Raw genomic sequence first — 22,389 nt, 5'->3', positions numbered from 1 at the left:
TGTTCAGACCAGATCGCTACAAATTAGCAGAGGAGAACAGATTTCCCACACAGTGGCGCAAAAATGATAGATCTGCTGGTAGCTTCTCTGAACAACAACCAAGCATGAATGCTACACCTGGAATTTTTAGTTTAATTTGAAATAAGAATGTACACTCAAACGTAAGCGCTTTTGTAACAATTATCTCTATCAAGCTGGATCCAGATACAAATATTTTAATATGTTCCCATTACAGACGATATGGCGAACGAGTCATCATAACTTAAACTGTTATTACTCCCGAGTATCTAACATTTTTCTAATATAACTTTCGTCTATATCTGCAATTTACACTTGAAAGGTATCAGCTGACAGTCAGATAAAATTAATGGAACAGGTTTTAAACAATATTTTATACGTTGTTGTAAAGTGTGATTTTTCACAGTCTTGCAGGCGTCTGAAGTATGTAAAATCCCGTACTTGCAGGCTGCTTTACTGATTCAGGCCAGATTGCTACGAAACTGCCACAGGCATACACATTTTCAACACAGTAGCGCCTTAATGATAAAGTTGTTGTTGCTTCTTTGAATAACTGCCCAGCTTGGATGCTGCACTTGGCATATTTCGTTTTAAACATACTGTAGAATCTCTAAACTTTTTGTAATTTTGGTTGAATCATTAAATAGAAATAATACTATTGAACTAAGGATTTTGAACAGAATTGAAGAAACATGTCAGTTGACAGAAGGATAATAGTAATGCAATATAAAATTTGTTTTGTAAAGTCTCCGAGCTCGTCTCCTTATAGAGGACACTAATTTCTATCGTTCAATTTCAGAGTTAAGATATGAAAGCAAGATAGTTTGAACCTGGCAGACGAGCCATCATAACTTAAACTGTTATTAAATCGAATATTTCTAAAAATGTTGTTAACACTGCTTGAGTTTATGTTTGGAAATTACACTTTTGAACCAAGAATCATAAACATAAATGAAAGATGTCAGCTGACAGTAAGATAAAATTTGTGCGAATCGTTTTATACAATCATTCAAACCATTTTGTAAAGTGTGAATTTTCACAGTCTTACAGGTGTCTGAAGTAGGTAAAATTCCGGACTTGCAGGCTGTTTTACTTGTTCAGACCAGATCGCTAAACTTTAGCACAGGAAAACAGATTTCCCACACAGTGGCGCCAAAATGATAGATCTGCTGATAGCTTCTCTGAACAACAACCAAGCATGAATGCTACACCTGGAATTTTCAATTTAATTTGAAATAAGAATGTACACTCAAACGTAAGCGCTTTTGTAACAATTATCTCTATCAAGCTGGATCCAGATACAAATTTTTTAATATTTTCCCATTACAGACGATATGGCGAACGAGTCATCATAACTTAAACTGTTATTACTTCCGAGTCTCTATCATTTTCTAATATAACTTTCGTCTATATCTGCAATTTACACTTGAAAGGTATCAGCTGACAGTAAGATAAAATTAATGGAACAGGTTTTAAACAATATTTTATACGTTGTTGTAAAGTGTGATTTTTCACAGTATTGCAGGCGTCTGAAGTATGTAAAATCCCGTACTTGCAGGCTGCTTTACATATTCAGGCCAGATTGCTACGAAACTGCCACAGGCATACACATTTTCAACACAGTAGCGCCTTTATGATAAAGTTGTTGTTGCTTCTTTGAATAACTGCCCAGCTTGGATGCTGCACTTGGCATATTTCGTTTTAAACATACTGTAGAATCTCTAAACTTTTTGTAATTTTGGTTGAATCATTATATAGAAATAATACTATTGAACTAAGAGTTTTGAACATAATTGAAGAAACATGTCAGTTGACAGTAGCATAATAGTAATGCAATATAAAATTTGTTTTGTAAAGTCTCGGACCTCGTCTTCTTAATTATAGAGGACACAAATTTCTATCGTTCAATTTCAGAGTTAAGATATGAAAACAAGATAGTTTGAAACTGGCAGAACGAGTCATCATAACTCAAACTGTTATTAATTCCAATATCTCTAAAAATTTTGTTAACATTGTTGAGTCTATGTTTGGAAATTACACTTTTGAACCAAGAATCATACACATAATTGAAAGATGTCAACTGACAGTAAGATAAAATTTGTGCGACTCGTTTTAAACAATAACTCAAATCGGTTTGTAAAGTGTGAATTTTCACAGTCTTGCAGGCGTCTGCAGTAGGTAAAATCCCGGACTTGCAGACTGTTTTACTTGTTCAGGCCAGATCGTTACAAATTAGCACAGGAAAACAGATTTCCCACACAGTGGCGCCAAAATGATAGATCTGCTGGTAGCTTCTCTGAACAACAACTAAGTATGAATGCTACACCTGGAATTTTTAATTTAATTTGAAAAAAAATGTACACTCAAACGTAAGCGCTTTTGTAACAATTATCTCTATCAAGCTGGATCCAGATACAAATATGTTAATATGTTCCCATTACAGACGATATGGCAGACGAGTCATCATAACTCAAACTGTTATTACTTCCGAGTCTCTAACATTTTTTAAATAAAACTTCAGTCTATATCTGCAAATTACACTTGAAGGATGTCAGCTGATAGTAAGATAAAATTAATGGAACGGATTTTAAACAATATCTCATACCATGTTGTAAAGTGTGATTTTTCACAGTCTTGCAGGCGTCTGAAAAATGTAAAATCCCGTACTTGCAGGCTGCTTTACATATTCAGGCCAGATTGCTACGAAACTGCCACAGGCATACACATTTTCAACACAATGGTACTTTTATGATAAAGTTGTTGTTGCTTCTTTGGATAACTGCCCAGCTTGGATGCTGCACTTGGCATATTTCGTTTTAAACATACTGTAGAATCTCTAAACTTTTTGTAATTTTGGTTGAATCATTATATAGAAATAATACTATTGAACTAAGAATTTTGAACATAATTGAAGAAACATGTCAGTTGACAGTAGTATAATAGTAATGCAATATAAAATTTGTTTTGCAAATTCTCGGACCTCGTCTCCTTATAGAGGACGCTAATTTCTATCGTTCAATTTCAGAGTTAAGATATGAAAGCAAGATAGTTTGAACCTGGCAGACGAGTCATCATAACTCAAACTGTTATTAATTCCAATATCTCTAAAAATTTTGTTAACATTGTTGAGTCTATGTTTGGAAATTACACTTTTGAACCAAGAATTATACACATAATTGAAAGATGTCAGCTGACAGTACGATAAAATTTGTGCGACTCGTTTTAAACAATAACTCAAATCAGTTTGTAAAGTGTGAATTTTCACAGTCTTGCAGGCGTCTGAAGTAGGTAAAATCCCAGACTTGCAGGCTGTTTTACTTGTTCAGACCAGATCGCTACAAATTAGCACAGGAAAACAGATTTCCCACACAGTGGCGCCAAAATGATAGATCTGCTGGAAGCTTCTCTGAACAACAACCAAGCATGAATGCTACACCTGAAATTTTTAGTTTAATTTGAAATAAGAATGTACACTCAAACGTAAGCGCTTTTGTAACAATTATCTCTATCAAGCTGGATCCAGATACAAATATTTTAATATGTTCCCATTACAGACGATATGGCGAACGAGTCATCATAACTTAAACTGTTATTACTTCCGAGTCTCTAACATTTTTCTAATATAACTTTCGTCTATATCTGCAAATTACACTTGAAAGGTACATGTATCAGCTGACAATAAGATTAAAAAAAAATGGAACAGGTTTTAAACAATATTTCATACCCTGTTGTAAAGTGTGATTTTTCACAGTATTGCAGGCGTCTGAAGTATGTAAAATCCCGTACTTGCAGGCTGCTTTACATATTCAGGCCAGATTGCTACGAAACTGCCACAGGCATACACATTTTCAACACAGTAGCGCCTTTATGATAAAGTTGTTGTTGCTTCTTTGAATAACTGCCCAGCTTGGATGCTGCACTTGGCATATTTCGTTTTAAACATACTGTAGAATCTCTAAACTTTTTGTAATTTTGGTTGAATCATTATATAGAAATAATATTATTGAACTAAGGATTTTGAACATAATTGAAGAAACATGTCAGTTGACAGTAGCATAATAGTAATGCAATATAAAATTTGTTTTGTAAAGTCTCGGACCTCGTCTCCTTATAGAGGACACTAATTTCTATCGTTCAATTTCAGAGTTAAGATATGAAAACAAGATGGTTTGAACCTGGCAGACGAGTCATTATAACTCAAACTGTTATTAATTCCAATATATCTAAAAATTTGGTTAACATTGTTGAGTCTATGTTTGGAAATTACACTTTTGAACCAAGAATCATACACATAATTGAAAGATGTCAACTGACAGTAAGATAAAATTTGTGCGACTCGTTTTAAACAATAACTCAAATCAGTTTGTAAAGTGTGACTTTTCACAGTCTTGCAGGCGTCTGAAGTAGGTAAAATCCCGGACTTGCAGGCTGTTTTACTTGTTCAGACCAGATCGCTACAAATTAGCACAGGAAAACAGATTTCCCACACAATGGCGCCAAAATGATAGATCTGCTGGTAGCTTCTCTGAACAACAACCAAGCATGAATGCTACACCTGGAATTTTTAATTTAAGTTGAAATAAGAATGTACATTCAAACGTAAGCGCTTTTGTAACAATTATCTTTATCAAGCTGGATCCAGATACAAATATGTTAATATATTCCCATTACAAACGATATGGCGAACGGGTCATCATAACTTAAACTGTTATTATTTCCGAGTCTCTAACATTATTCTAATATAACTTTCTCTATATCTGCAAATTACACTTGAAAAGTATCAGCTGACAATAAGATAAAATTAATGGAACAGGTTTTAAACAATATTTCATACCTTGTAAAGTGTGATTTTTCACAGTATTGCAGGCGTCTGAAGTATGTAAAATCCCGTACTTGCTGGCTGGTTTACATATTCAGGCCAGATTGCTACGAAACTGCCACAGAGTACACATTTTCAACACAGTAGCGCCTTTATGATAAAGTTGTTGTTGCTTCTTTGAATAACTGCCCAGCTTGGATGCTGCACTTGGCATATTTCGTTTTAAACATACTGTAGAATCTCTAAACTTTTTGTAATTTTGGTTGAATCATTATATAGAAATAATATTATGGAACTGAGGATTTTGAACATAATTGAAGAAACATGTCAGTTGACAGTAGCATAATAGTAATGCAATATAAAATTTGTTTTGTAAAGTCTCGGACCTCGTCTTCTTAATTATAGAGGACACAAATTTCTATCGTTCAATTTCAGAGTTAAGATATGAAAACAAGATAGTTTGAAACTGGCAGAACGAGTCATCATAACTCAAACTGTTATTAATTCCAATATCTCTAAAAATTTTGTTAACATTGTTGAGTCTATGTTTGGAAATTACACTTTTGAACCAAGAATCATACACATAATTGAAAGATGTCAACTGACAGTAAGATAAAATTTGTGCGACTCGTTTTAAACAATAACTCAAATCGGTTTGTAAAGTGTGAATTTTCACAGTCTTGCAGGCGTCTGAAGTAGGTAAAATCCCGGACTTGCAGGCTGTTTTACTTGTTCAGACCAGATCGCTACAAATTAGCACAGGAAAACAGATTTCCCACACAGTGGCGCAAAAATGATAGATCTGCTGGTAGCTTCTCTGAACAACAACCAAGCATGAATGCTACACCTGGAATTTTTAGTTTAATTTGAAATAAGAATGTACACTCAAACGTAAGCGCTTTTGTAACAATTATCTCTATCAAGCTGGATCCAGATACAAATTTTTTAATATTTTCCCATTACAGACGATATGGCGAACGAGTCATCATAACTTAAACTGTTATTACTTCCGAGTCTCTATCATTTTCTAATATAACTTTCGTCTATATCTGCAATTTACACTTGAAAGGTATCAGCTGACAGTAAGATAAAATTAATGGAACAGGTTTTAAACAATATTTTATACGTTGTTGTAAAGTGTGATTTTTCACAGTATTGCAGGCGTCTGAAGTATGTAAAATCCCGTACTTGCAGGCTGCTTTGCTGATTCAGGCCAGATTGCTACGAAACTGCCACAGGCATACACATTTTCAACACAGTAGCGCCTTTATGATAAAGTTGTTGCTGCTTCTTTGAATAACTGCCCAGCTTGGATGCTGCACTTGGCATATTTCGTTTTAAACATACTGTAGAATCTCTAAACTTTTTGTAATTTTGGTTGAATCATTATATAGAAATAATACTATTGAACTAAGAGTTTTGAACATAATTGAAGAAACATGTCAGTTGACAGTAGGATAATAGTAATGCAATATAAAATTTGTTTTGTAAAGTCTCGGACCTCGTCTCCTTATAGAGGACACTAATTTCTATCGTTCAATTTCAGAGTTAAGATATGAAAACAAGATAGTTTGAACCTGGCAGACGAGTCATCATAAATCAAAATGTTATTAATTCCAATATCTCTAAAAATTTTGTTAACACTGCTTGAGTCTGTTTTGAAATTACACTTTTGAACCAAGAATCATAAACATAATTGAAAGATGTCAGCTGATAGAAAGATAAAATTCATGCGACTCGTTTTAAACAATAATTCAAACCATTTTGTGAAGTGTGATTTTTTACAGTCTTCCAGGCGTCTGAAGTAGGTAAAATCCCGGACATGCAGGCTGTTTTATTTGTTCAGACCAGATCGCTACAAACTGCCACAAGCAAACAGATTTCCAACACAGGGGCGCCTAAATGATAGATCTGCTGGAAGCTTCTATGAACAACAACCAAGCATGAATGCTACACTTGGAATTTTTAATTTAATTTGAAATAAGAATGTACACTCAAACGTAAGCGCTTTTGTAACAATTATCTCTATCAAGCTGGATCCAGATACAAATATTTTAATATGTTCCCATTACAGGCGATATGTCAGACGAGTCATCATAACTCAAACTGTCATAACTTCCGAGTCTCTATCATTATTCAAATAAAACTTTAGTCTATGTCTGCAAATTACACTTGAAAGATGTCAGCTGACAGTAATATAAAGCTAATGGAACAAGTTTTAAAGAATATTTCATAACATGTTGTAAAGTGTAATTTTTCACAGTCTTGCAGGCGTCTGAAGTATGTAAAATCCCGTACTTGCAGGCTGCTTTACATATTCAGTCCAGATTGCTACGAAACTGCCACAGGCATACACATTTTCCACACAGTAACGCCTTTATGATAAAGTTGTTGTTGCTTCTTTGAATAACTGTGGATGCTGCACTTGGCATATTTCGTTTTAAACATACTCTAGAATCTCTAAACTTTTTGTAATTTTGGTTGAATCATTATATAGAAATAATACTATTGAACCAAGGATTTTGAACATAATTGAAGAAACATGTCAGTTGACAGAAGGATAATATTAATGCAATATAAAATTGTTTTGTAAAGTCTCGGACCTCGTCTCCTAATAGAGGGCGCTAATTTCTATCGTTCAATTTCAGAGTTAAGATATGAAAGCAAGATAGTTTGAACCTGGCAGACGAATCATCCTAACTCAAACTATTATTAATTTCAAGTCTCTAAATATTTTGTTAACACTGCTTGAGTCTATGTTTGGCAATTGCACTTTTGAACCAAGAATCATAAACATAATTTAAAAATAACATTTGTGCAAATCGTTTTAAACAATAATTCCAACCATTTTGTAAAGTGTGATTTTTCACCGTCTTGCAGGCGTCTGAAGTAGGTAAATTCCTGGACTTGCAGGCTGTTTTACTTGTTCAGACCAGATCGCTACAAATTAGCACAGGAAAACAGATTTCCCACACAGTGGCGCCTAAATGATAGATCTGCTGGTAGCTTCTCTGAACAACAACCAAGCATGAATGCTACACCTGAAATTTTTAGTTTAAATTTACTCTTGTATGAATTTAATTTGAAATAAGAATGTACACACAAACGTAAGCGCTTTTGTAACAATTATCTTTATCAAGCTGGATCCAGATACAACTATTTTAATGTGTTCCCATTACAAACGATATGGCAGACGAGTCATCATAACTCAAATTGTTATTACTTCCGAGTCTCTAACATTTTTCTAATATAACTTGAGTTTATATCAATTAGGAGCTCCTTTTTTATTTGTGAAAAAACTTACAAGTCAGTTCATCATAAGGAAAGGTGTAACATTCAAACAAAGTATTCTGTATGTTGAAAAAAAACCCTCAAATTTGTAATATGCAAAGATGCGACTGATGTCTTGTTTTTTTTTTCACTCAATTTTTTAAAAATACATCAGGGCAGGCCATTTACAGAGAGGCAAATTTTGCTGATCATTGTGTATCATTACTTGTTTAATAACATACATTGAATGTATCATCCAACAGACGTTACAAGTATCATTTTTCTTCTAGGGTGTGTTGCTAAAATTAAAATAGCAGCAACGAGATGTATTATAGAAACTAATTGAAGCTTATATAATAGACTATTTTTTCTGATATTGTATCATGTAGTTAACACAACCCGTTTTAGTTTGTTAAGCGTCCAAACTTCTCAGTTTGCGTCCCCCCCCCCCCCCCCCCCAAAAAAAAAAATTGCATCAGAAAATGGCTCAATATTCTTTATATTACAATGTTTTTTAAAAACATAAAAGATAAAAGAGCAACTATGTAACTTATTTGGAATGTATCATACGGCACTTAAATGAAGTGATTCAAACTTCAAAGCGGTTGAACGGTGGGAATATTCAACCACAAAGTATGTTTTCGAAAATGTTGAAAATGACTTCCGGGTCTGTAGTGAATCCTCTTACTCACTGCGCTACGCTGTGAGATAACAATGAAGGTTAGGACTATTTATAAAATTATACTTTATTTTATTCTTTTTTTTCGATAAATAATACAACACAACATGAAGGTGTCCCATACCACCTTATATGTAAATAATGAAATTTCCAATTATCTAATTAAGTCTATTTATTTCAGGTGGTTCTATACGTCCACAGTTTATTCCAATTTTCAATAGAAGACCACAAAATATACTTATCAAATATTAAAATGATGATAGTGATACAATAGGTATTTTAAAAGAATTTTAAGGTTGTTGTTTTTTTGTGTTTTTGTAAAATATTTTTTAAAAGAGTAACCTGTTAACAACTTGTAATGTTTTTGTCATATGATGGATATTTCCTTCAGACACATAAAATAATTATACCACTTTATTACATTCAAAAAAATTATTATTGCAAAATTCTTAGTATTTCCCTAAAACTTGATTGTTCATATCTTCTTACTCTGTTGACAAGTCATCTGAAAAAGCTGCTTGATGTCATAAGAAAATGTATTTTCATAAATGTGACATTAAGATAATAATGAAAATCATTGCAAATAAACACAAATTATTTTTATTTTATTTTATTTGGTATGAAAGTTCCTAAGGTAAGAGTTTTCGTTCCTAAGTTCCAAGGCCCAAACACCTTTTCAATTTCTGAGTTGAAAATTTCCTAAATATTGTGTTGGAATGATAAATACATACATATTTCATTATAGGTATAAATAAGTAAATACATAGTATATTTGGTTTTTTTGCAAAACTAAGTCCAACAAATAAAGGGAAAAATTAACTAATAGGATTTATGTATCCCAACCCAATAGAAATTCAAAGCCCCCCTTCCATCCCCTTAAAGGTGGTAAGAAACATCTGTCGATATCAATGTGGATTAAAGAAAATTATAATTGAAATCCTTTCACCAGTTTAGAATTTTCTTTCATAATTTTTAACCAAAAAATATGTCTTAGAAAATTTTGGAAAGGTAAGAAATTTTAAAATCCCCAGCGGGATTAAGTCTTACAGGTCCGTGGTGAACCCTCCAACCCACTCTGCTGCGCTTTAAGGTGACAATAATAGGAAAAAAATTATTTATAAACGTATACCTGATTTTATTTATTCATTTTGATAAATAATACGACACAACATGAAGGTGTCCCATATCACCTTACATCTAAATAATGAATTTTCCAATGACCAAATTAAATCTATTTTACATTTTTTTTTTCAGAAGAGCGGTCCCCACACGAATCAATTTAAATCAGCCAGTACAAGAATGACAGATTTATGTTTTTTTGCGAACTGCGTCATCAATAACTTGTGTATAGAGCCACCTTAACATTTTTTTCAAAAGAGCGGTGCCCATACCTTTCGCCTCAGTTGAAATCAGCCAGTACAAGAAATATATGCTTCCAGATTTACTTTTTTTTCGTACTGCGTCATCAAAAATTGGTGTATAAAGCCACCTTCAGTGGAAACATGTACTTTTGTGTTTTTATTAATAAACAAAATAGAAAAATCGTATCATTAAATACCGTCATTTCATTTAAAGCTAGATAGGATGTTCTATCAATAAAACAAGTGGCCCATATGCTACATTGCTCACCTAAGGAACAATAGGTATGATAAAATCAGCTTAATGGAGTCATAATACAAACAATCTGGACAATGTACAATAATACATGTAGATCCTGTATAAATAAAATCCATTTTTCCCACTGGATATTCTTATGTTTATTATCATTAGTCCCTTTTCTAACAGGATGGTTATATAGTCATATCACATGATGAGTATTGCAGTTCTCAAAAAGATCCTTAATAATTGTTTATATATGGGATATAAAGCTACATCAAACTCTGAACCTTCTTGTGAGGCTGAAGAATTGTCCTGGAGCCAAAGTATTAACAATTATAAAGAATCATCTGGCTGATTAGTTTCTGAGAAGATTTTTAAAGATTTACTCTATATATTCCCATGTAAAACTTTAACACCCCCCATGTGGCCCCACCCTACCCCCAGGGGTCATGATTTTCACAACTTGGAATCTACACTACCTGAGGATACTTCCACACAAGTTTCAGCTTTCCTGGCTGATTAGTTTCTGAGAAGAAGATTTTTAAAGATTAACTCTTTATATACCTATGTAAAACTTCGACCCCCCCCCCCCCATTGTGGCCCCACCCTACCCCCAAGGGTCATGATTTTCACAACTTAGAATCTACACTACCTGAATATGCTTCAACACAGCTTTCCTGGCTGATTAGTTTCTGAGAAGAATATTTTTAAAGATTTCTCTATAGATATATTCCTATGTAAAACTTCGACCCCCATTGTGGCCCCACCCTACCCTCGGGGTCATGATTTTCACAACTTTGAATTTACACTACCTAAGGATGCTTTCACACAAGTGTCAGCTTTCCTGGCTGATAAGTTTCTGAGAAGAAGATTTTTAAAGATTTCTCTATAGATATATTCCTATGTAAAACTTCGACCCCCATTGTGGCCCCACCCTGCCCTCGGGGTCATGATTTTCACAACTTTGAATCTACACTACCTGAGGATGCTTCCACACAAGTTTCAGCTTTCCTGGCTGATTAGTTTTTAAGAAGAAGATTTTAAAAGATTTACTCTATCTATTCCTTTGTAAAACTTCAAACCCATATGATGGCCCCACCCTACCCCCGGGGTTCACGATTTTCACAACTTTGAATCTACACTACCTGAGGATGCCTCGAACAAGTATCAGCTTTCCTGGCTGATTAGTTTCTGAGAAGAAGATTTTTAAAGATTTACTCTATACATTCCTATCTAAATCGTCGACCCCCCCCCCCCCATTGTGGCCCCACCCTACCCCCCGGGTTCATGAATTTCACAACTTTGAATCTAAACTACCTGAGGATGCTTCCACACAAGTTTCAGCTTTCCTGGCTTTATGGTTCTTGAGAAGAAGATTTTTGAAAAGAACTATATATGATAAGAGTTAAATTTGGCCCCCATAATTCGCCATTTTTAAGTGTTTCGGGTACAATAAAATGTTAACTAATTTTTTAGAAGAGCTGATATAAAATATATCTTTCATCTATTTATTTGATTTGTTTGCACTCACTGGCAGTATATGACGTCAGAAGTGACGCCATTTCTGTAATTCAATCAAAATCAGCCAAAAATTGACATTTTTCTTGTCTATTTACGAATGGGAAATATAGAGCGCATGCTTGAACAAGGAAAATATTTTTGTCACTTATTAGTCTTGGCTAGATACATCTCTGATTAAAATATTTTATTTGTTCAAGAATGCGCTCTATGTTTTCGGAAGGAAAAAATGCTTGAAAACAAGCTGTTTTACGCTAAAAATGCAAAAATGGCGGGAAAAGGTTGTCTTTACAATGTCATAATTCTAAATTGTGGGCACTTGAACCAAAATGAATATTATGTAAACACATCACATACGTATCTGTACTAAGAAAACAAAGAATGATAGTAAAATGATAATGTTCACCTTAAGGGGCCATTTTAGGCCCTTATCATATATAGTCCTTTCTCGAAATTTTTCATTAATTTCTAATTATCTCCCCTTGAAAACAGGTGTGGCCCTTCATTTTCACAACTTTGAATCCCCTTTGCCTAAGGATGATTTGTGCCAAGTTTGGTTGAAATTGGCCTTGTAGTTCTTGAGAAGATGTTGAAAATGTGAAGTTTACGGACAGACGGACAGACAGACAGACGGACGACAGACAAAATGTGATCAGAATAGCTCACTTGAGCTTTCAGCCCAGGTGAGCTAATGACAGATGTCCTACGGACCCAGTTTAACAATAGAATTCGTCCCAAATACTAGCTTTGTAGCAAATAAAACAAGAGGCCCATGGGCCACATCGCTCACCTGAGGAACAATAGGTATGATAAAGTCAGCTTAATGGAGTTATAATACAAACAATCTGGACAATGTACAATAATACATGTAGATCCTGTATAAATAAAATCCATTTTTCCCCCTTGGAACTCGGATAGCCCTGATTGCTGCCAACATTTACAAGAGCAGACTTTAATCACCACTCCTGCACATATATAGGGACTCAACGTTACGCAGGCAGGGATGACCGCACACCTACGCAACTCAACAGGTACCAACGTTAACGCAAGCAGAGATAACGCAAGCAGGGATGACCGAACACTTGCGCCCACAGCTCAACCTTACGCAGGGAGTGCCGCACACTTGCGCTTGAAAGGCCAGAACACCAGCAGGGATGACCATACACTAGTGCTCCGCCGCAACCACCACCAATACCAGCAGGTATGACCGCACACTTCTATTAATGCGATACAGGGCAGGAATGACCGCACACTCTGTATCGTAGGTTACAAAAAACGAAGATTAGATAGAGCAGGGATGTCCACACCCTCAATATCTCCGTACCTGTTCAAGTTTAATCCCAAACAGTCGCTCATCACAATGCAATAGACACTGTCCCTATATATGTGCCGGCCTAAAATAATTCATAGTATCTAAAAATTGGAAATCAAAAATACACAAACTAATCCGGCCTAACACAAAACTACTTATGCAGAACAACTTATATACATTGAATATTTATTATTGTATAAAAATAATCATCACAATAATTGGTTAACAGTGGATGCATTAATTAAAATAATCAAGAATCAATAAATCAAGGGCAATAACTCAAAACAGTAATACAAAAAGATTCTAATGAAAAAATAGCTGCCTGCTTCAATTGTTTAGTCATATCACATGTTGAGTATTGCAGTTCTCAAAAAGATCCTTTACAATTGTTTATATATGGGATATTTAGCTACATCAAACTCTGAACCTTCTTGTGAGGCCGAAGAATTGTCCTGGAGCCAAAGTCTTAACAATTATAAAGAATCATCTTGTTGATTAGTTTCTGAGAAGAAGAGTTTTAAAGATTTACTCTATATATATTCCTATGTAAAACTTTAACACCCCCCCCCCCCAATGTGGCCTCACCCTACCCCCAGGGGTCATGATTTTCACAACTTTGAATCTACACTACCTGAGGATACTTACCACAAGTTTCAGCTTTCCTGGCTGATTAATTTCTGAGAAGAAGATTTTTAAATATTTACTCTATATATTCCTATGCAAAACTTCAACTCCCCCATTGTGCCTCACCCTACCCCTGGGGATCATAATTTTCATAACTTTGAATCTACACTACCTGAGGATGCTTCCACACGAGTTTCAGCTTTCCTGGCTGATTAGTTTCTGAGAAGAAGATTTTTTAAGATTTACTCTATATATTCCTATGTAAAATTTTAACACCCCCCCCCCCAATGTGGCCTCACCCTACCCCCAGGGATCATGATTTTCACAACTTTGAATCTACACTACCTGAGGATGCTTCCACACAAGTTTCAGCTTTCCTGGCTGATTAGTTTCTGAGAAGAAGATTTTTAAAGATTTACTCTATATATTCCTATGTAAAATTTTAACACCCCCCCCCCAATGTGGCCCCACCCTACCCCCAGGGGTCATGATTTTCACAACTTTGAATCTACACTACCTGAGGATGCTTCCATACAAGTTTCAGCTTTCCTGGCTGATTAGTTTCTAAGAAGAAGATTTTTAAAGATGTACTCTATATATTCCTATGTAAAACTTTGACCCCCCATTTTGGCCCCACCCTACCCCCGGGGGTCATGATTTTCACAACTTTGATTCTACACTACCTGAGGATACTTCCATACAAGTTTCAGCTTTCCTGGCTTTTTAGTTTCTGAGAAGAAGATTTTTAAAGATTTACTCTATATATTCCTATGTAAAACTTCGACCCCCCATTGTGGCCCCACCCTACCCCCGGGGGTCATGAATTTCACAACTTTGAATCTACACTACCCGAGAATGCTTCCACACAAGTTTCAGCTTTCCTGGCTTTCTGGTTCTTGAGAAGAAGATTTTTGAAAATTTCTCGAGATTTTTCATTAATTTCTAATTATCTCCCCTTGAAAACGGGTGTGGCCCTTAATTTTCACAACTTTGAATCCCCTTTGCCTAAGGATGATTTGTGCCAAGTTTGGTTGAAATTGGCCTTGTAGTTCTTGAGAAGATGTTGAAAATGTGAAGTTTACGGACAGACGGACGGACAGACGGACGACAGACAAAATGTGATCAGAATAGCTCACTTGAGCTTTCAGCTCAGGTGAGCTAAAAACTAAATCGCGCTGTATCCTGCCTAAATTTTCATATGACTGGTCTCAAATACTTACAATGTTTCTCTTTTATAATCCCATGTTACCATATTAACTGTTTTTGCAACGAAATCTCTGCAACTTTTAAGATCACGTTTAAAAATTCGCTGTTTATGGTCGCCATGTTAATGATAAAATCCGAGACATTCCAAGTGCGAATTCTCACAAAATGGCAGGGAAATTTAAACGCGTATTTCAACAAAATGCCTTGTTACGACTCTTAAATGGATAATTTGTGTACTAAACTACATATGCATGTTCAAAAAGGTTTGTAATGTGTATATATAATACCTGACATAAATAATAATAAATAAATAATTGCAATTTTTATATAGCGCTTTTATAATGCTAATGAATTCTCAAAGCGCTTTTACAATTATTACTCCAGCAGACCTTATAGCATTCCAGAGCTTTCTCAGTGCGGCAGCCATTAAGGCGCTCAAACACTCACATTCTGACAATATCTTTCACTGTCTATAGCCAGGTACCCATTTTACATTTGGGTGGAGTGAGGAAATCCATGTAAATTGCCTTTCCCAAGGACACAACGTCGACCTGCCACGACCAGGATTCGAATCCACTACCTTTATTCATGAGTCCTGCACCTTAACCACTCGGCTTTAAAATATTATTAAAGATGACAGCTTAATGATTTTTTTTCTATATATGCAGTGAGTCAGTAGACCTTTTCTTTAAATTTTATATACATTAACACTAAATGACAATTTTGGCCACACCCTGCATTAAGAACCCCTAGTCTTACACTTTATGAGTGTTTTGGCCACATCCTAGATTCAAATCCCTACATGGGAGACATGAAATTTAAAATTTTGATAGATGGCTTTATTTTCTTTCCTTATATGCAGTTAGTTTTTATTCAGTATCAGCAGAAGGAAAGAAGAAAAGGATTTTTTTTAAACATTAATTATATTAACACTATTTGACTATTTTGGTCCCACCTTAGAGTCAGAACCCCTATCACGGGGACATGAAATTAATTTTGGTAGAGGGCTACCTGGTCTTTTTTTCTCAGTTTTTCTTACATGTGTGTGGGCATAAAGAAGATAACTTTTAAACATTATATGCATTAACGCTTTAAATCCATTTTGGCCCCCTTAGAGTCAGACAAAACCATAGTCCTTGGGATATGAAATTTACAATTTTAGTAGAAGACTTCCTAGTTTACATAATTATGAAGTATGTTTTTCTTACAGATGCGGATAGTAGAGAAGAAGATTTTTAAATGTTATAGGCATTAACAGTATAAGGCAATATTGCCCCCTACCCCCTTCGGCCTGAAGCACTGACCAATGGGCAATGAATTTCACAATTTAGGTAGGAATTCATGGACATCATAACCATGCATTCAATTTTTCCCCACATGTGTAAGAGTAAAGAAGATTTTTAAAGAATTAAAATATATACATTTTCACTATATTGCTACATTAGCCCCACCCTAGGGCCTAGACCCCTGTCCCAGGGGTCATGAATTTCACAATTTAGGTAGAAGACTTCATGGACATCATAACCATGCATTTAGTTTTTAACAAATATATATTGGAGTAAAAAAGAAGATTTTCTAAGATATAATATATTTTTACTGTATGGCCATATTGACCCCACCCTAAAGCCTGAACCCCTGACCCATGAATTTCACAATTTTGGTAGATGGCTTCATGGACATCATCACCATGCATTCACTTTTTCCTCACATGTATGAGAGATGGGAAAATGATTTTTGAAAATTTTGCTTTTTTTTAATTGCATATTTGGCCCCACCTGTGGTGCCCCGGGGGAGGGGGGGGGATATAGAGCCATGGGTTTCACAATTTATATTCCTCTTACCAGAGAGATGCTTCACACCAAAAATGGTAACAATTGGCCTTATGGTTTTCATGAAGTTTAAAAAGTAAAATTGTTAATGCAATGCACACTACGCACACCACACGACAGGGGATGAAGACCAATTGCAATAGGTCATCTGAGTGACTCAGGTGACCTAAAAAAACTGCTAATGCTAGTATGAGTACACAAACCAATTTCTATTCTTTAAATTCAATTTTATTTCAACTTCATTGTTAATACATAAAGACATTTGTATCCTTATGGTAACAAACATGACTGGAATCAAACAATATTCCACATGTCAAGCAGACATTAAATAATTTGAACTTTTGGTATGCCGAGCAACATTTTTTTGTCCAATTTTTTTTCCCCGAAAAAATAAATAAAATTCTGGACAGGCCATTTTCAGAGAGGCAGGTCGGGATCAGAATCTAAAAATTAATTTTATGTGGCCTGACACAAGCAAGCTTTGTGTCAAATTTGAGTTTCTAATCATTTCCATTTGGCAAAACATGACACAGACAGGAATTAAGCATTTTTTAAACAATGACCTTGAACTTGCTAAAAAGACTTGGGTCAACGTTAGACACACCTTCATGTCATAAGCAATCTTTATGTGAAGTAAGGACTTCTAATGATTCTCCATAAGAAGAAACACAAATTTTGCAGCTTTCCCGTTCAGTGGCCTTGTCCTTGCCCAAATGACCCTGGGTCAAAGTCATGACACACCTTAAGGTCATAAGCAATCTTTGTGTGAAGTAAAAACTTCCAATATTTCCCGTTAAGCAAGATACGGAGAGTGTACAAATTTTGCACTTTTCCTGCCGGTAACCTTGACCTTGCCCAAATGACCTGTGGTCAAAGTCATGACACACCCTTAGGTCATAAACAATCTTGATGTGAACCAAGAACTTCCAATATTTCTCCAGATATGGCCAGGACACAAATTTTGCAAGGACACACTGACAGACAGACAAGGTGATTCCTATAAACCCTTCCAAACTCCATTTGCAGGGGGTATAAAAGAAAATTAAAACAGCATGGAAAATGACAATTGTTCAAGGTAGATGTGTTTGCTGCAATTTGACATTTGTATAAAATCCTTCAAGAGTCAAGATTTTTTGCACAAATTACACAACAAAACACTAGACTCAAAAAGTTACACAATGTCAATTTCTAAAACACAAATCACCCTTTCAAGATTGGAACATGAAAACAATAAGTTCCAATATTTCCTTAGGCTAATTATACACTTTAGTAAAAGGATCACAACAGTTAAAGTTTAGTATCATATGATATTGGTACAATCCACTGAGAAAACCACAACATTTACATCTCTTAATACACTAATCAAATAAGTCCCATGATGAGAGGATCAAAACAGGTAACCATTTAAGAAATAAACAACGTTATTTCGTGAACATGGCGTTATGAATAGCAATTGCTCTGTTGGCATATTCCATGATGCGCGCTAGCTAGCTAGGGGGATATTTTGCGTAAACGACGTTTTTTCACGTGAAATGCAAATATATATTAAAAATACTGTTAGATACCTTATTTTACCATTGTAATTAATGCATTTGCAATCATTTTAAATTTTATCATTTCTATGACTACCAGTGTGCAATTACAACTTGTGTTGCTGTACATGTTCAGAAAACTATTATTTTGTTTGCATGGTACAATACAAGAAGTCAATAGTGCCACTTTTTATATTATTATAAGTCTTCTTATTGTTCAGTATTGAACCATCACTGCATAGAATCATAGATTTTTAATTCACAAAACAACATGTATTTCTCCAGCATTTTTAAAAAATGATCTCTGTTGTAATGTCTATAGCATATCCCTGTAATTCATAGTACCGTTACTATAAACTTTAAAAACTCTTGTGAAATGCTTTTACACTTTTTCCTCGAGCTTCACTTTTATCGGTAGCTTGTATAAACACTCTGTTCCAAACTCACTTTGATTTTTACCTACCGTGCTGGCCAGATAGAATTAGTCACGACTCACTGCACGTGGCTTGGGTGCTTTACCTGTGCACCTGTTAAGTGACACCACTGGCTGTTATTGTTTTCTTTGGTGTTACAGAGTAAAATCAAGATGTTTTAAGCTTTCATTTAATTTTTTAATAAGGCCTATGCATAACAAAATACATAACTGATTTAAGTCAAAACTGGAAGTAATCGTAAAAAGTAAACTGGGCTATAACATGTCATACTATGATCATGGTAGACAGTACTTTTTTGATATATTCAAGCTATACAGCAGCAGTTTGAGCTCAAAATCAGAGAAAAACCCCCAGTGGTTGTTGAAATTTGCATGTAAAGATTCAGAATGGATTCCCTGGTACAGGGGAAGACAAATACGATTGCGGGAGAAATTTGTCTCCCGCGCGGGAGATAGGTTGGATGCGGGAGATGTTAGATTTTTGGGCCGTTTTGCGGGAGTCTCCCGCGCAATGCGGGAGGGTTAACAGGTATGCATACCCAAAATAGCAGTTGACTTAGATATCATTATGATAAACCTGTATACTAAATTTCATTTCAATATGTGCATCTTCTGCGAAGAAAATGAAAGGAAACTGTAAATAATTGGAACTTTTCTAAGGTCAAGGGGCATAACTCTGTCAAAAATTGCTCGTTCGTACCCAATGATAAACCTGTATACCAAATTTCATATCAATATGTTCATCCTTTGCGAAGAAAATAAATGGAAACTGTTGGTGGACTGACTGACCAAAAGACAGTAGCAAAGCAATATGCCCTCCCTTCTTCGATTGGGGGCATAATTAGTCAGTGCCTTGGCTAATTGCTTTGCACGGACAAATATTGAAGGACTTTATAAGTCTGAACTGAGGACAAGGCAGAGAAAACCTGGTGAGTCACTGTTGGAACTAGGGCAGGCGATTAGAAAGTTGGTTACCCTTGTGTACCCTAAAGCACCAAAGGAAGTTCTTGATACACTAGCTATGGACAGTTTCCTAAACCCGTTGACAAAGTTTGAAGTTTGTCTTAAAATTCTGCGTGCCTGGCCAGTTTTCTTTGACGGAACATAACAGATAACTGTGGAATTCGATGCTTGCATGAAAGCTGAAGTAAAGAGGACAGGGAAATCAAATAAGGCAAAATTGTCACTGAAACCCTGTGTAAACAAGATGATGGCAGAGATGCAGAAATCAGGGAACTTAAGTCTAAAATTCAGCAGTTAAAGCAGCAGGGAAATTTGGGTAGAGTTTGCAGACAGACAATAAGAGATGACATCATTTGTTTTAATTGCAATCAAAAGGACACATTAGCCACAAATGTCAACAGCGAGTGACACAAGAGAAGACAAATAATGAACGTCAGCTTAGTAAAGAGAATGATAAAGAGTGCACACAACCTAATTGCCAGGTGAGGAGTGGATGCTAGACATCAATTGTCTCTGGATTTTACATTCTAACAAATGTTAATGGAAAAGATGCCAATTTCATTGGCCACTATACGGCTTCAGTTACAATAGTCTTACAAAACATGATGCTATACCATCGACAAATCAACCGATATTACAAACCGGCATACTTAGGATTCCCTTCAACAGATGGTAAAACATTACAGACCAAAGGATCAGCAGTGTCTAAATTTAGAGAGCGATAAAATTTGATAAAACATGAAGCAGTTGTTGCAGCAATAAGAGGACAGGGTATCCTAGGGCTAGATTTAATGGTTGAACATGAATGCACTCTAAACCTCATGTCAATGACCCTTGTTTAATGGATGAATTTGTACTATTGGAGCAAAATGTGCAATGTTGCATGGTTTCTATCCAAGAAATTTCAGTAATACCGGGCAGAAGTGAGTGGATCATCTTTGGTAAGGTGATACCCTCAGAATGCATTCTGTATGGAATTTAAGAACCATCCATGAATTTAAAAAAAGAAGAATTGATGATGAGTAGATCCACTGTATCCACAGCTCCTAGCAACACAGTTCCTTTGAGGCTGATAAATCACAATGAAGATCTCTTAGTGGTATAAAAAAGGAAGTATTGCCAGAATATTTGAGCTGAAAAGAACCACAACACCTGCAGACAGCGGTGAGTCAACAGAAAACACAAAGCTACCTGACACATTCAAACTCTTTTGGACAATACTGATGGTCTTTCACCAGAACAAAGAAAGCAAGCAAGTTCGTTTCTGCTTAAGCATGCAAATCTTTTAGCTGAACAGGGTGCTGATCAAGGTCACACAAACTTGATAAAACATAAAATTGATACTGTAGATGCAAAGCCTATATGCCAACAACCCAAGAAACATTCCATGATGTGCCATCAGGAGGACATCTTGGTAGACAGAAAACTCTTGCAAAAAAAAAAGCAAAGCTTCTACTGGCCTGTCATGAACAAAGATGTTAGAAGATGGTGTGCATTCTGTCAACATTGCGCCAAAAGAAAGAAATACAGTAAACTCCTTGTGCGCCTATGCAAGTTACCAGAGCAGGAGATCCAGGAGAAAGAGTTGCGATTGACATCTTAGGTCCTATTCCTACATCAACCAGAGGGAATAAAAACTATCTGGTAATTCAAGACTACTTCACTAAATGGGCCGAAGCTAATCCACTTCCGCACATGGAGGCCAAGACAGTAGCGTAAGCCTTCATAAACAATTACGTTACCAAATACAGCCCACCTAGAACTCTCCATACTGACCAAGGGCGCAAGTGTGAATCAAAATTATTCAAACAAATGGGATATACTGAGAATCAACAAGACACACAACCCCATACCATCCACAATCTGATGGCATGGTGGAGCGCATGAACTGCCCAATTGAAACAAGATATCCAATGCTCACTAGTGATACCCCTGCTCTGATGTGAATGTGCAATATAAGCAAAGTCGTCATTTAACAGGAAGTTGATGTCAGATTGGTACAACAAGATATCTGTGAGCCAATGCTCACTAGTGATACCCCCGCTCTGATGTGAATATGCAAAATAAGCAAAGTCGTCATTTAACAGAAAGCTGGCATCCGATTGGTACAGAAATATATCCCACAATATGGCATGCCTAAACAAAAAGTGTGTTAAAATTTGAAGCATCTGCGATAAATAGCTGCTGAGAAATCTTTGAGGAAAATTTGTTAGAAAATTTTGGCTAAAATAAACAAAGTACTCATTTAACAGGAAGTTGACGTCTGATTGGTACGAAAATATATCCCACAATATGGCATGCCTAAACAAATAGTGTGTTAAAATTTCAAGCATCTGCGATAAATAGCTGCTGAGATAAATGCGACAGAAATTTTTGTTACGGACGGACAGACAGGCAGACGGACACACAAGGGTAAAACAGTATACCCCCTCTCCTTCGGAGCAGGGGTATAAAAATATATCCATATTTATACCAACACTCTTGCACAAAAAAATCCTTGCCAATGATTGTTTTTGTTATTTCCATATTCCTACCCTGACCCATAAAACTGTTTCAGTCACTCTACAGATCTAAATTTTAAAGCCTG

The sequence above is a fragment of the Crassostrea angulata genome, chromosome 6 (genome assembly GCF_025612915.1).
Source record: "Crassostrea angulata isolate pt1a10 chromosome 6, ASM2561291v2, whole genome shotgun sequence".
In the NCBI taxonomy this organism is placed as follows: Eukaryota; Metazoa; Mollusca; class Bivalvia; order Ostreida; family Ostreidae; genus Magallana; species Magallana angulata.
This window is presented reverse-complemented; position numbering follows the sequence as displayed.